At 39.5% G+C, this 13,961-nt stretch overlaps 1 protein-coding gene across 3 annotated transcripts in view; it reads right to left on the bottom strand.

The window, feature by feature from the left end:
• ARHGAP24 (Rho GTPase activating protein 24) overlaps nucleotides 1-13,961 on the bottom strand; it is a 500,372-nt gene that overhangs the window by 49,812 nt on the left and 436,599 nt on the right. The window lies entirely within an intron of this gene.

Below are 13,961 nucleotides of genomic sequence, written 5' to 3'. Positions count from 1 at the left end.
TCCCACTTTTGAAGACGTCTTCTAGAGTCTCTAGGGAGACTTTGTTGCTGCTGTTGTTGTTGTTGTTATTGTTGTCTGCTGAAACAGAAAGACAGCTGGAATTGCTAATCACTCGTTTTTCTTATCATGAACTTGGACAGGCTCTTTGTTGATCTAAGAGTCATCTTTTGATCATTGGAGAGCAATCATGAGGGAAAAACTGAGAGATTCAGAGACAAGGGGAATGAAATCATTGAACCACTGACCCGATAACAGAAGCATCTTCTTTATAAATTTTTTAATGTGAGAAAAATGCATCTTTAATCACTGTTAGTTGAATTTTCAGTTACTTACAGCATTGTGAATTCTAGCCCATACAGTGGTAATAGTGATTCTGAAGGTATTTTAGTATTTTAATAACAAACTTTGAAGATTGTTTATGAATGGAGAATACTGATTATTTTACTGTGGAGTTCTTTGATGCTTATTTGCCTGGGAAGTTTGGATTTATTCTGCCAAAATTAAGAAAATAGCCTTTTAAGGGCACTCATAGTTCATTTTTTAAAATAGCAATACTGATATCTGGGAATACATCTTATCTATCTGTGGTTTTTCACTCATTGTTTTAAATTGATAAATATATTATCTAAAGTTTCCCTCTAAATGCAGCAGAAAATCTACTAAAGATGTTACAATTCAACATCTATGTGTACTACAAATGAGAATCAAAGTTCCAATATTTAGTTTTATACAGTAATAAAAAACAGTCAAACATTCTTTTCTTAAAATTCTCAGGATTTCTTTTTTCCCCAACAATTTAGGAATGTGGTAAAGCAGTAAGCTTTGCTTTATGGCTTTTCTTTCTTTCTCTCTCTCTCTCTCTCTTTCTTTCTTTCTTTCTTTCTCTCTTTCTTTCTCTCTTTCTCTCTCTCTCTCTCTCTTTCTTCTCCTTCCTTCCTTCCTTCCTTCCTTCCTTCCTTCCTTCCTTCCTTCCTTCCTTCCCTTCTGTTCTTTCTTTCTCCCTCCCTTTCTCTCTCTCTCTCTCTCTTTTTTTCATACATATAGCCTTGCATGTGTGATAAGCATATACTTAAGAAGTACAGCAAGAGGGGTGCCTAGGTGGCTCAGTTGGTTGAGTGTCTGACTTCGGCTCAGGTCACGATTTTACCATTTCTGAATTCAAGCCCCGCGTAGAGCTCTGTGCTGACAACTCAGAGCCTGGAGCCCATTTCAGGCTCTGTGTCTCCCTCTCTGTCTCTGTCCCCTCCCCCACTCATGCTGTCTTTGACTCTCTCAAAAATAAATAAACATTAAAAAAAATTTTTTAAAGGATAGCAAGAAACTAAAAGTCAAAAGCCTTAACTAACATCTTTCCATTTACTTAGTACCTATTACATACTAAGTCCTTGACATATATTCTCTTGTTTTCATAATAAATATGTAAGGTAACTATGTTATACAAGAGGAAATTGGGACTCAGAGAGATTAAACAAATAGCCCAAGGTCAGTTACACAACACCAAATACTAGAATGAAAGTCCATATTCAGATTTATTCAGACTTAAAACCTTTGCTCATTCCCAAATACTAGTCCTCTTCCTCTTTATTTAATCACAAATATCCTATGTCCTCATTTTATAGTAATTTAAAATATTAGTAAATTCTAAAAATGAATAAAATAGAGTATCTTTTCTGTGCTGTAGAGAGTGCTAACAGCGAAGATGTACTAATGTATGCCAGGCATGTGTACAGTGGTTTATCAGTACTTCTTTCATTTAAAAAGCTCACAGCACTCTGAGGTGGGCACCACTATTTTGCCAAGGAGAGGACTGAAGCACAGAAAGGTTAAGCAATTTGCTGAATGTCACATGGCTAGTAAATGCTGGAGCCAGGATTTCTTCAAGGCTGTTGGATTTCAGAGTCACTCTGTATCTATTACATAGTGTGTAAAATAGATGAAAAATGAGTTACTGAGGAAAAACCTTCCTATTTACTGGCTTTCTGACCAAAATTTCTGTCATCACACTAAGAGGAGTGATTTCTGCTGAGAAAATGCAAATTTGAAGAAGGTCAATTAAAAAAATGGAGGAGAAAACTGAATATCTTGTGCATCCTGTCCAAGAAAATGATCTCCTTTATGTAAAGATCGATGGCTATTTGCCAATATAATATGCAAGACAGTTAAAGCATATAGATGATAGATACATGTACTTAGAGATTTCTGTGGAAAAACAATAGTTCTCTGCTGTAAATCTGGTGTTGCAAAGAATTAGGAAATGATTATAAAAGACATATGCTTCCCACTTTATGGCATTGAAAATAGAATTTCCCAAACATCTCTGTCTTACAATGGTAGATTTAAATTAATGTCATCAATGGGGATTTTTTTGTGTGTGTGTGAGGAAAGTTAGAGGGATTTTAAAGCTGTTTTGTCTAAAATTTTCCTTGAAGAAGCAGAATCTTCAAATTTTAAGATTAACAGGAAAGCACAAAGGTCACAAGCCTATCTCCAACTAGCAGCACCGGGAAAAAGACACATTGGCTAGTAGATTATTAACAGGAATATACCCTGTTATTTGAGTCATGCAAACAGTTCCAGCTATGTTCATTTAAATTCCCAAGACGGTTTCACGGTCCCTGACAAAACCATCCCTGGAATTTCTGGGTGACAAAGGTACATCGTGTGTGCTTCTCTTAGAAATACATGGGTGGTATCATATAGCATCACCAAGGAGGTGACTTCGCTGGACTGAGAAAGTAAATTACATGGGTGATTTTATAAAACTTGTGGGAGGCTGTTCCAACTGGAGAGAGAAAGAGAGAGAGAGAGAAGGGAGAGAGAAAGAGAGAGAGAGAGAGAGAAGGGAGAGAGAGAGATCTAAATCTCTTTCAGGATTTCTGAGTTTCTTCCTTTATGTGTGATATATATACTCAATAGCTAGAGGCAGCTTGTGAGATTACTGAATGTGATCAGATATATGTATTCAAATTCCACCCATCTTAAAAATGAATAAGCAAACACAAAGCCAAACCTTCTTGGACTTTCTGTGCCTTCCAATAATTTATTCTGTGTGCTCCCTGATTCCCAGTAAAGTTATAACTGTCTCTATTTTGTCACTTTCTAACCTTTTGTCAACCTATTGCAATTTGGACTCTGACACTGTCATTCTACTAAAAGAGCTTTTTCTATAGTCACCAACAACTTTCTAGTTGCTAAAGCACTGAAAGCCAAATTTATTTTTTACATTATTTTATGCTTCACTCCCTTTAAAACGGTCAATGTCACTCTTCCTCATATCTTCTTCTTCTTATGTGTTACATAACTCTTGCCTTCCTTCATCAATCTCCTTGATTATGCTTGATACACCCTTCTCATAAATTTGTTGGTCCTCTGAGTTCTGTCCTCAGCCCTATTTTTATGCTATTTAACACAATTTCTTTGCTTGACATTTAATCTCACTGTCTATCAATTATTCCCACATGTGTATCTCAATTTGGGTTGCTCTTATGAACCTAAGCATTGGAATTCTTTTATTTATTAACTTATTCTTTTAAACATTTATTCATTTCTGACAGATGGAGAGAGAGCATGCGTGAGGATGGGCAGAGAGAATGGGAGACACAGAATTCGAAGCAGGCTCTAAGCTCTGAGCTGTCAGCACAGAGCCCAACGCGGGGATTGACCTCAGCTGAAGTCAGAGGCTTAAGGGACTGAGTCACCTAGGTGCCCATTAGTATTGGATTTCTAAGTGCCCAAGAGACCCCTCACATGGATACTTCAAAACTTTCCCAAACTCAGAATTTCTAAAATGAAGTCACCTTTACTTTTTGTTTTTTTTAAAATTTTAATATTTTTGTAATTTCTGAGAGAGATAGAGACAGCATGAGCAGGGGAGGGTCAGGGAGACACATAATCCAAAGACAGGCTCCAGGCTCTGAGCTAGCTGTCAGCACAGAGCCCAATGTGGGGCTTGAACCCACAAACCATGAGATCATGACCTGAGCTGAAGTCGGACACTTAACCAACTGAGCCACCCAGGTGCCCCCAAAGTCACCTTTTCTTGAAAACCTGTTCTACTTCCTGTAATCCTAATTTTGGTCATCTGTTCCACTTATCCCCCCAAATCTTTGAAGTGCCATCTGAGAGTCAACCTAGATCCCTCCTTCCTTCCTGATTTCCGTTTAATCACCACATTGATCCCTTCCAAACTCAATGCCACTACATTAGGCTAGATCCTTAATATTTCTTAAGTGAGTTTTTGAAGAGCAGTACACTCATTTCAGGCAAGTGCTGCCATGATGATCTTCATAACATTTAAATTGGATCATGACATTTCTTTGCTTTATTTCTTCCTGTGGTGCCCACTGGCCAACTAAACTCTTTTTTATAAAATACCAAGTCTCCACAATTGGAGCCCTGCTCCTTTATCCACCATTTAATCAACAGATGCTTAGGTAGCACCCACTGTGTGCCAGGCACTGGCCACATCCACCCTCATTTCTACTGCTTGCCCACAAACATGCTGGACTATTAGTTGTTTCCTAAATACAATACAGCTTATCAGATTTTCAGGCCTTCTTCGGGAAGTCATCATGAGTCAGCCTAGGAAAACTTATTCTGTAAGCCTTTCTTTTTCTTCCTCCTTCTCTACTCTGAGTACAAAAAGAATCGAGATTCTACCAAACATTCACTGGTTATTAAAGATTCAGACCTCCTTGGATTACAAGTTTTCTATGCATATAAAATTTTTGGTTACTTAGAAGGTGTTGGTGACAGACTGAGGTAAATTTTAGCTGTCTTTGTTTCTTACTTCTGGACAAAATTGGATGACTTTTATTTTGATTTGTCTATATATCATGGTTGAACATTCATTTTTAAATGAAAATTATTATAATCCTGATGATGCCAAGACTTATTCTGCCAGCAGTATTGCAGTAAGCAGAAGAATAAGTAAAAGCAAATTCTCTATATGGCTTAGCACGTGATCTCTAGAAAGAAAAGACTGGGAACTCAGAAAAATCACCAATAGCAGGGAATTTGAGAAATAACTGAAGATTGTTTAACTTCTGGCTTTTCATCAGCACACCGCGGATTTTTTTGTTTTGTTTTCAAGATTTTATACATAACAGTGCCTTCGCCTGAGAATTATTGGTGATGGTCATTTTACATTGGAATTATTCATTTATTTCCATCACTGACGAAGTGTTTTGCTTTAATGCATACATTAATTCCACAGATGTTTTTGGAACCCTCGATCCTTACCCACTTTGGTATTAAGTTCCAGGGACATAAACAAGAGAGTTTATCTGTGTGTCTGAGTGCAGTCAGGCTGCTGTTAGAAAATAGTCAGTAGGCTGAGTAGCTTATACACAAAAGAAATTTATTTCTCATAGTTCTGGAAGCTGGAAGTCTGAGATCAGATTGGTACATTTGGGGGTTCTGGGGAGAGCCCTCCTCTGGGTTGCAAACTATCTATTTCTGGTTGCATTCTCAAGTGACAGCATAGGAAGGAAAGGAAGGGCTCTCTGGAGCCCTTTTACCAAGCAAGGCACTGATCCCATTCATAATAGTTTCCACCCTCATGACCTGATCACTTCCCAAAGGCCCCATCTCCTTATACCATCACCTTAGGCATTTGGCTTTCAACACAGGAATTTGGAGGGGACACACAATCAAAATAAAAGACATCCAATTTAGTCCAGAACTAAGAAACAAAGAGAGCCAAAGTTTACTTCAGTCTGTCGCCAACACTTTCTAAGTAACCAAAAAATCTTACATGGATAGAAAACTTGCAATCCAAGGAGGTCTGAATCTATAATAACCAGTGAGTGTTTGGTAAAATCGTTTTTTAATTTTTCTTTACCTCTTTCGTTTTTGAGAGACACAGAGCATTAGTGGGGGTGGGGAAGGGACAGAGAGAGAGGGAGACACAGAATCTGAAGCACACTCTAGGCTCTGAGCTGTCAGCACAAAGCCAGATGCAGGGCTCAAACCCATGGACCATGAGATCATGACCTGAGCAAAGTTGGATGCCCAGCTGTCTGAGCCACCTAGGTGCCCCATAGAATTGTGATTCTTTCTGTAGTCAGAGTGGAGAAGGAAGGGGAAAAAGAAAAGCTTAGAAAACTTAAGAAGTATAATAATGTCAGTATAGTGGCCCTGTGGTCTAGGTCTCACATCATTTATATTCAGGTACCAGCCATGTAATTTACATGTATTTTCTCATTTGACCTCTCACAAGTATCTACAAGAAGATTTCATTTCTACAAACAGCTTCAGAGATGCTAGATGACCTGAGGTCACATATCTAGGAGGTGGCAGATCTGGGATACAAGTCTCCCTTTTCCACTATGTTACATTAACTCAATTCAGTCATATATATTTTTTTTCTCCCATAGGCATACTGACCACTCTCTTAGGATAGTATGGAGAAAATGTCTAAATCTGATTTCTAGCTAAATGATTATATTTGATTTTATATAGTGCAGATGAATCACTGTTATTCCAGGTAAGACCGTGGTCGGCCTTTTGTTCATGAGCCCCTCAGCCTTTATATATGATTTGTTATAGTGCTGACCACAGAGTAAGCAATTATTTATGTTTCTTTATCTCCAAGGAGTATGTGAACTCATAGATTCAAGGCAACCTCTTTGCTCACTCCCATAATCACTTGGTAGATGTTCCATAAAATTTTGATATTATGAATAAAGGAGCTGCTCATTTATGGCACCATTTAAAATTGTACTGATTTAGATAGCAACATTCTATTGGACAAATCAATTTCCATAAATGTGATTATAATATATACAGCATACAATGACATCAAAGAAATGTTGGTTTTATTCACAACCATGACAAAGATAGCCTATTTTAACTCATGATTGCTTATAGACCTGTAGAAAAAGATACATAATAATACTGTACTTCACCAGTTTGTAATAAACCTTGAATCCTAAACAGATCTCTCTCTCTCATCAATCTATCATCTATCTTTTACCACAAATGTGTATATAGCACTTTAAAAAAATTATTTATTTATTATTTTGAGAGAGAGAGAGAGAGAGAGAGAGCACAAGCAGGGGAGGGGCAAAGAGCGAGAATCCCAAGCAGGCTCTGTGCCGTTAGCACAGAGCCTGATGCAGGACTCAAACTCATGAACCGTGAGATCATGACCTGAGCTGAAACCAAGAGTGGGATGCTTAGCTGACTGAGGCACTCAGGTGCCCCTAAATGTGTATTAAACACTTTAAGAAGGTGATGAAGATAAGGTGGCCAGGTGGCAGCATTTAAGAAATTAATGGGTTACACAGAAGGCTTGGGTCAACAGAGGAGGCTTGATGAATAAATGAGAGCCAGCAATGCCTAAAAGGAAGTATAAAGTTTGAACAGAGAGTAGAGAGAATATTATAGCATAATGAAAAAAAGCAAAGAGCTGGTATTGGACATATGTTTAGGAAGAAAGAGTGGGACAATCTGGGGACTTGGAAGTTTATTCTCCAGGGAATAGACGGACCTGGTTATAAGGCCTTGATAATTATATGAAACAGGAGTTCCTTCTGGGAGCAATAGGGAATCATCAAAATGTTTGAGGGATGCCTTTACGGCTTACTTGGCTAAGCATTCGACTCTTGGTCTCAGCTCAGGTCATGCTCTCATTGTTCATGAATTCAAGCCCTGTGTCAAGGCTATGCACTATCAGAGCCTGACTGGAATTCTCTCTCTCTGTCTTCCCCTGCTCTCTATCTCAAAATAAATAAATAAATAAATAAACTTTAAAAAACTATTTGAGTTGTAGGATGATGCTTGAGAGTAATATTTCAGGAATACCAATTGGTCAATGCTTTGCAAATGGCCTGTGTGTTGCAGGAATTTGTGAAGAACATCAAGTTGGAAACAAGTGAGGATGGATGCTGTCTTGAAGAGCCCGCTTCTTAGGTTAAAATAAGTTGTGTGCATGAAGTGATAAAGGCACAGAGAACTAAGGTGGTGGAAACATAAAAGGAGCTAGAAATCTATAAAGATGGAAGAAGAAACAGTGCATGACCACTAACTGGGTACAGTGTAGGGGAAAGCTCTAGGTAATTAATGATGACTTATCTCTAAGGCAAGAGTAACTCAGGAAAACAAAAACAAGATAGAGTTGGAGTTTCCTTCAGTTTGTCCCGGAAGCATAACATCCTTAAACCAGCTAGCTAGTCTATTGTGACTAGAAATTACTGCTAACATTCAGGAACCAAAATAGTTGGTAATCAAAATGCTGCTTATGCTACTTTGCATTATTAGATACTAGGCTTACAGAGGTAAAAAGAAAATTATAAACATAGTTTCAAAATCAACAGAATAAAAATACATTGTAATCATGATCTCTCCAGAACATAAACCCAAAGCACTGTCATCCCTCCAGCCTCCTGCCTAATAGATGCTTGTCAGTTCCTACCTTTTTAAAACACTGGGAGAGCATTTTCAGTGATCTCTATTAGTATCGACACAAAGAAACGGAGAGATGAAAAGGACAACAAAGGAGCAAAGGGGGACTGGAAGAGAAAGCAGCCTTGAGCATTTACTTAGAGCCTGCTCAGCACGCAGGCTCCAGTATCACCAGGCCTCTGGAAACTTTGACTCAACTCCACACTTTATTCAAGGGCGTTTCTAAAGCTGGAAGTCTTCTCTGCTGTTGGCCTAGCCCTGACAACGGTAAAAAAAAAAAAAAAAAAAAAAAAAATGTTTTAAACGTGGATCAGGAAAAGCAGATGCATCACCTTTCTTTGCTTCCCGGTGCTTTTCCATAAGTCACGCACTCCCACTTTTGCTTTCACTGAAGTGACCTAAGCTGATGCTCTCCAACAGGCTTTGCTTGAGGAAGGCAGAAACAGGTCCACTTCTTGAACTACTTGAGTACCCAGGGGATTAAACAAAGCACAACGGAACACTCTCTTCTTAAGGTAGCATGCTTTGGGGACCCAGGATTGAAAGAAAAGTGCATGCTTTCCCATTGCTTTCCCATGCAGGACCTTAAACAAAGATGTAAAAACTCCCCTGTGAGTCCTGCCACTGCGCCACTGCGGGCTGGAGTGATTAGTGCTGCACACACAGAAGCAGCTTCTCTCCCAGAAGCTCACTGTGTAATTGTCGTCCTGCAGCCAGGGAACAAGAGAGGCTGGTGTGCCGCTGGCTCTGGCTAAAAGGGAAGGAAACTTAAAACAGCTCGATGCTTCCTGTTCCTCCCCTCCTCTGTGGTTCTGACAGAAACCAGAATACAGTTTGGCAAATTAGAAATCTGTTAATCCTCGACTCACATGCTGAACATTCCTCAGGTTACTAAGACTTTGCGTAGCAAAGGACAATAGTTTAAAAATAACCCATAGGAGATGATAGATAGAAGCTATGCCCCATTCCACTGGTGCCATTTGCCAGCCCATGGGGATTCTCTTCCCAGGCACTGCCTTCCCTCATTAGTATTTAAGGAGAAAGGGAAAAGGACATAATGATCAGCAGTCTTAGCCAGGATTCTTGCAGATACCTTATACTCCACTATTGGAGAGAAGGTGGAAAAAGGTCAAAAACACCTTGCTCTGTATTTCAAAGATATATTAATTGTCCCCAGAACATCTCATGTTACAAATGAGCAGCAAGAGGCTGGAAAAGTAGACTCTCTCTGTGTGTTTGGATAAACTCAATTTAGTTGCTGAGGGCTAGAGGAGCTGGAAAATGAAAACATGCCCTTAAGAAATTACTCCCTAGTTTTTTTCAATTTCTATTGTTATCAATTTCTCTGTCAATGATACAGTCTTAACAGTAACCATGAAATCTCTACAGATCTATAAAATATGAGACAAGTATCTCTCACTTAATTACGTTTGTAGATAATTGAACACCTGAATTCCTTGCTAATAATATATGATAATGATCATAGGTAGATCTCAACTGTTCAGAGGGAAAGACTCAGAAAGAACAAGGTTTAATCTTAAAAGTTCTTACTATATTTTGCTTGATACAAGTGTTTTCTTTTTCTTACTTTGTTTTCTTCTCTCTTTTGTTGGTTAGTAAGTAGAAAGGGTTAATAGGTAGCAGACCAAAGAAAAAAGGGAGAAAGAACCTTAGATGTTACTCACGTCTCTTCCTGATTAACTTATTAGCTTACTATAGATGACATTAAATTATAATTACCTATTCCAGTGTAAATAATCACCTCATTTAATTATTCCAATTTTAAAGCAAAAGGGCACTTAAAAATATTTTGATACAGAAATGTTCTCTAAAAGTAGTTTTATTTTCCCCATGAGTACTCTTTCACTCCCCCTGCACAAATCAGTTCTGAAATTCTTAGCCTCTTTTATTGATCAGAGATTGTTAAATATTTTCTCACTTCTTGCTCCTGATAGTTCATATCTTTGGCCTCTCCCAGTGCTGCCTTTTGATATATTTGGAAAGTCAAGGTGACTCCTATTTCTAATCAGTGTTAGTCAATATGGTTGAAAGGCTCTTGAAAAGGGGTCACTACAGATCATCTGATTATTCAAATTAAAATTTTCTCAGCAGGGTTGGTGAGGCAAGCACAGGCAGCTTGTGCTGGGAGCAGAGCAACAAGGATCTGAGAGAGACTGATTTCAAGAAGTAACAACATGGCTGCTTGGTTTGGGTCTGAGAAAGCCCAAGGTAGCCTTGGCCCCTCCTCTCAGAATGGCCAGGCAGGCTTGCTTGGTTTTCCATCAGTCAAGGTGATCCCTATAGGACTATCATTCTTTAAGCCCCACCTACCTGGCCCATTCGCCATCATAAACAGATCAATATGAACCTTGAAAAACAAATACAGACAGGCAGAGACACACATAAATCACCTTGTACAGTTCTAAGCTTTTGGTTTTCAAAGTCCCATTTTATCTGAACATAAACTGACCTTAAAGCACCAGAGAATATATGTATATTTTTTAAATGGACATTAGCAGATCATCTACCTACCTTTCCGAAAACTAAAACACCGTTTGATTCTTCTGTATGTAGTTTTGGGAATGAGTGGAGTTGACGCTAAGGCACCTGAGGGCCGTCCCCCAGGGTTTCGGTCTTCAGGCATCATACAGGCCCGAAGTTCTGAACCAGTTCCAGACTTCCTTTAAAACCTGCCTCTGGGTGATACCCCAAAGCCACTCCTTCTCATGCTTATTTGTTAGGGTTGAAGTGCTGATTCCTAGGACGTGAAGGCTTTGATCGTCCAGGTCCCGGATCAGGGATAAATCACCATCTCTCATTTACTTCTTTTTTGGTAAAAACTTCCTTTTCTCTCGCCTAGTCCAAGGAGTTTTAAGGCTTAGGTGTTCTGCTTTAAGTTTCTGCAGACATTCCAAAATGTCACACCAAAAAGAATGGCAGCAAGCTGCACCTTCCATTCAAACAGCAGGAATTGTTTTGTTTTGTTTTTTGTTTTTGTCTTTTTTATTAAGAACTGTCTTCTCAGCTGGAACTGGGGGGTCTGAGATTCCTCTGGAAAGGTCAGCAAATAGTCGTGTGCAAGGGGAAAAAAAAGGAACAATGACAAAAAGGCCCCTGAGGAATACTTCAGGACGGTCCTTGCTGGCTCCTTTCATCTGAACGAAAGGGGAAGCAAATAATGGCACCTTCTCCAGAAAGCATTTCGGGGCATGATAGGTTCTTTGCAAAGGACTCCCCTGTTCCTTTTATGGCACCCCTCATCCTTTGATGCTCTCTGCAGGCTTCTCCCCTTTCCCTTCTGTCTTCAAACTCCTGGGGCTCCTGAGGGAATCGCCACGTCAGGACAGTTGAGTGCCCATTCCATGGAGCCTCCTCGGATCCGGATCCGTGGAGGAGGCAGCTCTGCAGGGAGCTTCTCCTCCCCCCTCCTCCGGCTCCTTCTCCCCTTTTCTGAATGAGGGCTGGGCGGGAGCTGGAACAGCAGCAGCTGCCTCGTCACTGCGCTGTGGCTGCGGCTGCCTTCAGTGCCCGCTGGTCACATGCAGCAGGTGCAGTCACAACAGTATGAGGGGAGGAGGGAGAATGCCACACAGCGTGTGAACCCCTTTCTTCTTCGTCTGACTTTGTATTGACTTCTCTGCCCTTGTCTGTGCTGCTCCTATAGAACTGGCGGCCTCAGCCCCTCGGAAATCAAACAGCACCAAACCAGCTCCACGGGGATAAACTTTCACTCCCTCCTTCTTGCATTTCTTCTTCCTGTACAAGACTGTTTCAGAGGTTTTGCAAATGAATCTATTTGTGAGTGCTGATTTAAATGTGCATATCACTAAAACATATGTGTGCCTACTGGTACATATGTGTGTGTCTGTGAAATGGAAGAATATCCTCAATCGGGTAACAAAGAACCTACAAATGTAATTATCAGAAAACTAGTCAACGCAACTCATGTGTGTCTGTTTACATATATTTATATATGTATATATATTTTTTTCTGGTTATGGTTTGAAAACCAATCCTGTTTTCAACTTTCTCCTTGGCTCTTGCATGCACCTTCTCCACCCCAGATGCCATGCCTACCCACACTCTCAATCTAACTCACTGAACAATTTACTCACCAAGTTAATCATTCATCCACCTGGCTGTTCCAGGAGCAGATGTGGAATGCTAGTGCTTTAACCCCAACCGGCCCCTAAAGGTCTCTGCGTGCCTTCCTAGCCATTTGACAGGGGCGCTGCGAAACTGCGAGGAATACTACAAAGGTACTCCCTGTAGAAACATCATTACTCTGACCAGCATGCCCAGATAGGTTATGGCTTGTCACTAAAGGAGGCATTAGTAGTTTCTTTCCTATGCTTCATACTTGTTTTCCCCTTCAGTGTTACAGGGAAATAAGGAAGCACACAGTGTAACCCAGTATAAACAAGACAGTGGCAATGGCAATGCCAGACTGGGAAGCACCTCACCAGCCGCAAATGTCACTGACCTGAGCACTGGCACAGAGGGAACACATGTAACCCCAGGACTCTGGAGCTGGAAGGAATCTCAGTTTAAATGGTTTTGTCTCATTTTCTTATTTCACAAACAAAGAAACTGAAAGTTGAGGGGTAACATCCCTATCCAAGATCACACAGCTGTCTATGCCAGAGCAAGACCACATTGTCTCCTAATTAACTCCTGCTTTGCCGCATGCCAGTTACTCATCATGAGGAGTATTCACATTCAGTATTTTTATTGCATCCATGGGTCTCTGACTCAACTCTTTTCGTAAGGAAACAAGTACAGGAAGAGCCTAACTTTGTAAGTAGTTAAAGTCAGAAAAAACACTCAGATCTAACGAACACTCAATGGGATTCACACTCTTTCTAGACCATGGGTTAGGCACTTCCTTATACATTGCCTCAAAAACAATGGAAAAGAATTGTAAAAACACAAAAACAAAAACAAACCTGTAAACAACAACAAGCAAAACATAACCCCTACACTTTTCCAAAGCGAAATAAAGGTTTTGACATCCTAACTTTGGGATTTGTCTTTAAGCCAGAAATCCTATTGGGGAAGCAACTGCTAGGGGTGGTTTTAAGCAGATAACACAAAGCTGAAGTATCTAGATTCTGTACTGAATTTTGATATCAAGCTAGGTTGTCAAGTGAATGTCCACTCCCATTTTCATTGGTTCCGTTATCTGATTATCTGTGGGAAGTTTGCTTTATTAAATATAAAGAAAAGACCTGCAAATCCAAAGCCATGATTTTCACATAATAGTTTCTCATTTCTAAGAGACTGAAAAGTTTGGAAATCTCCTTGGGTGTCTCCTATTTTTAATAAAATGTCTTCTTATTGTAATGGTAAAGAGGGAATATTTTACATGTATATGCAGCCTGAACAAAGACAAGCTTAGGTGTCTCATGAAAAACTTTAACTTTTTAAAACACAAGTTGTGAAACTGCAGTATAGGTAATGAAATGCCCTTTTTTTTTTCCTTGAAATTTTTTTTTCACTATAATGGATACTTTATTTATTTATTTATTTTTAGTCGTCTTTTTTTTTTTTTTTTT

This window comes from Hyaena hyaena, unplaced genomic scaffold, assembly GCF_003009895.1.
Source record: "Hyaena hyaena isolate Hyena2069 unplaced genomic scaffold, ASM300989v1 scaffold_373, whole genome shotgun sequence".
Lineage (NCBI taxonomy): Eukaryota > Metazoa > Chordata > Mammalia > Carnivora > Hyaenidae > Hyaena > Hyaena hyaena.
Note: the sequence above shows the minus strand (reverse complement) of the source record. Positions and strands in the feature narration are given on the sequence as shown.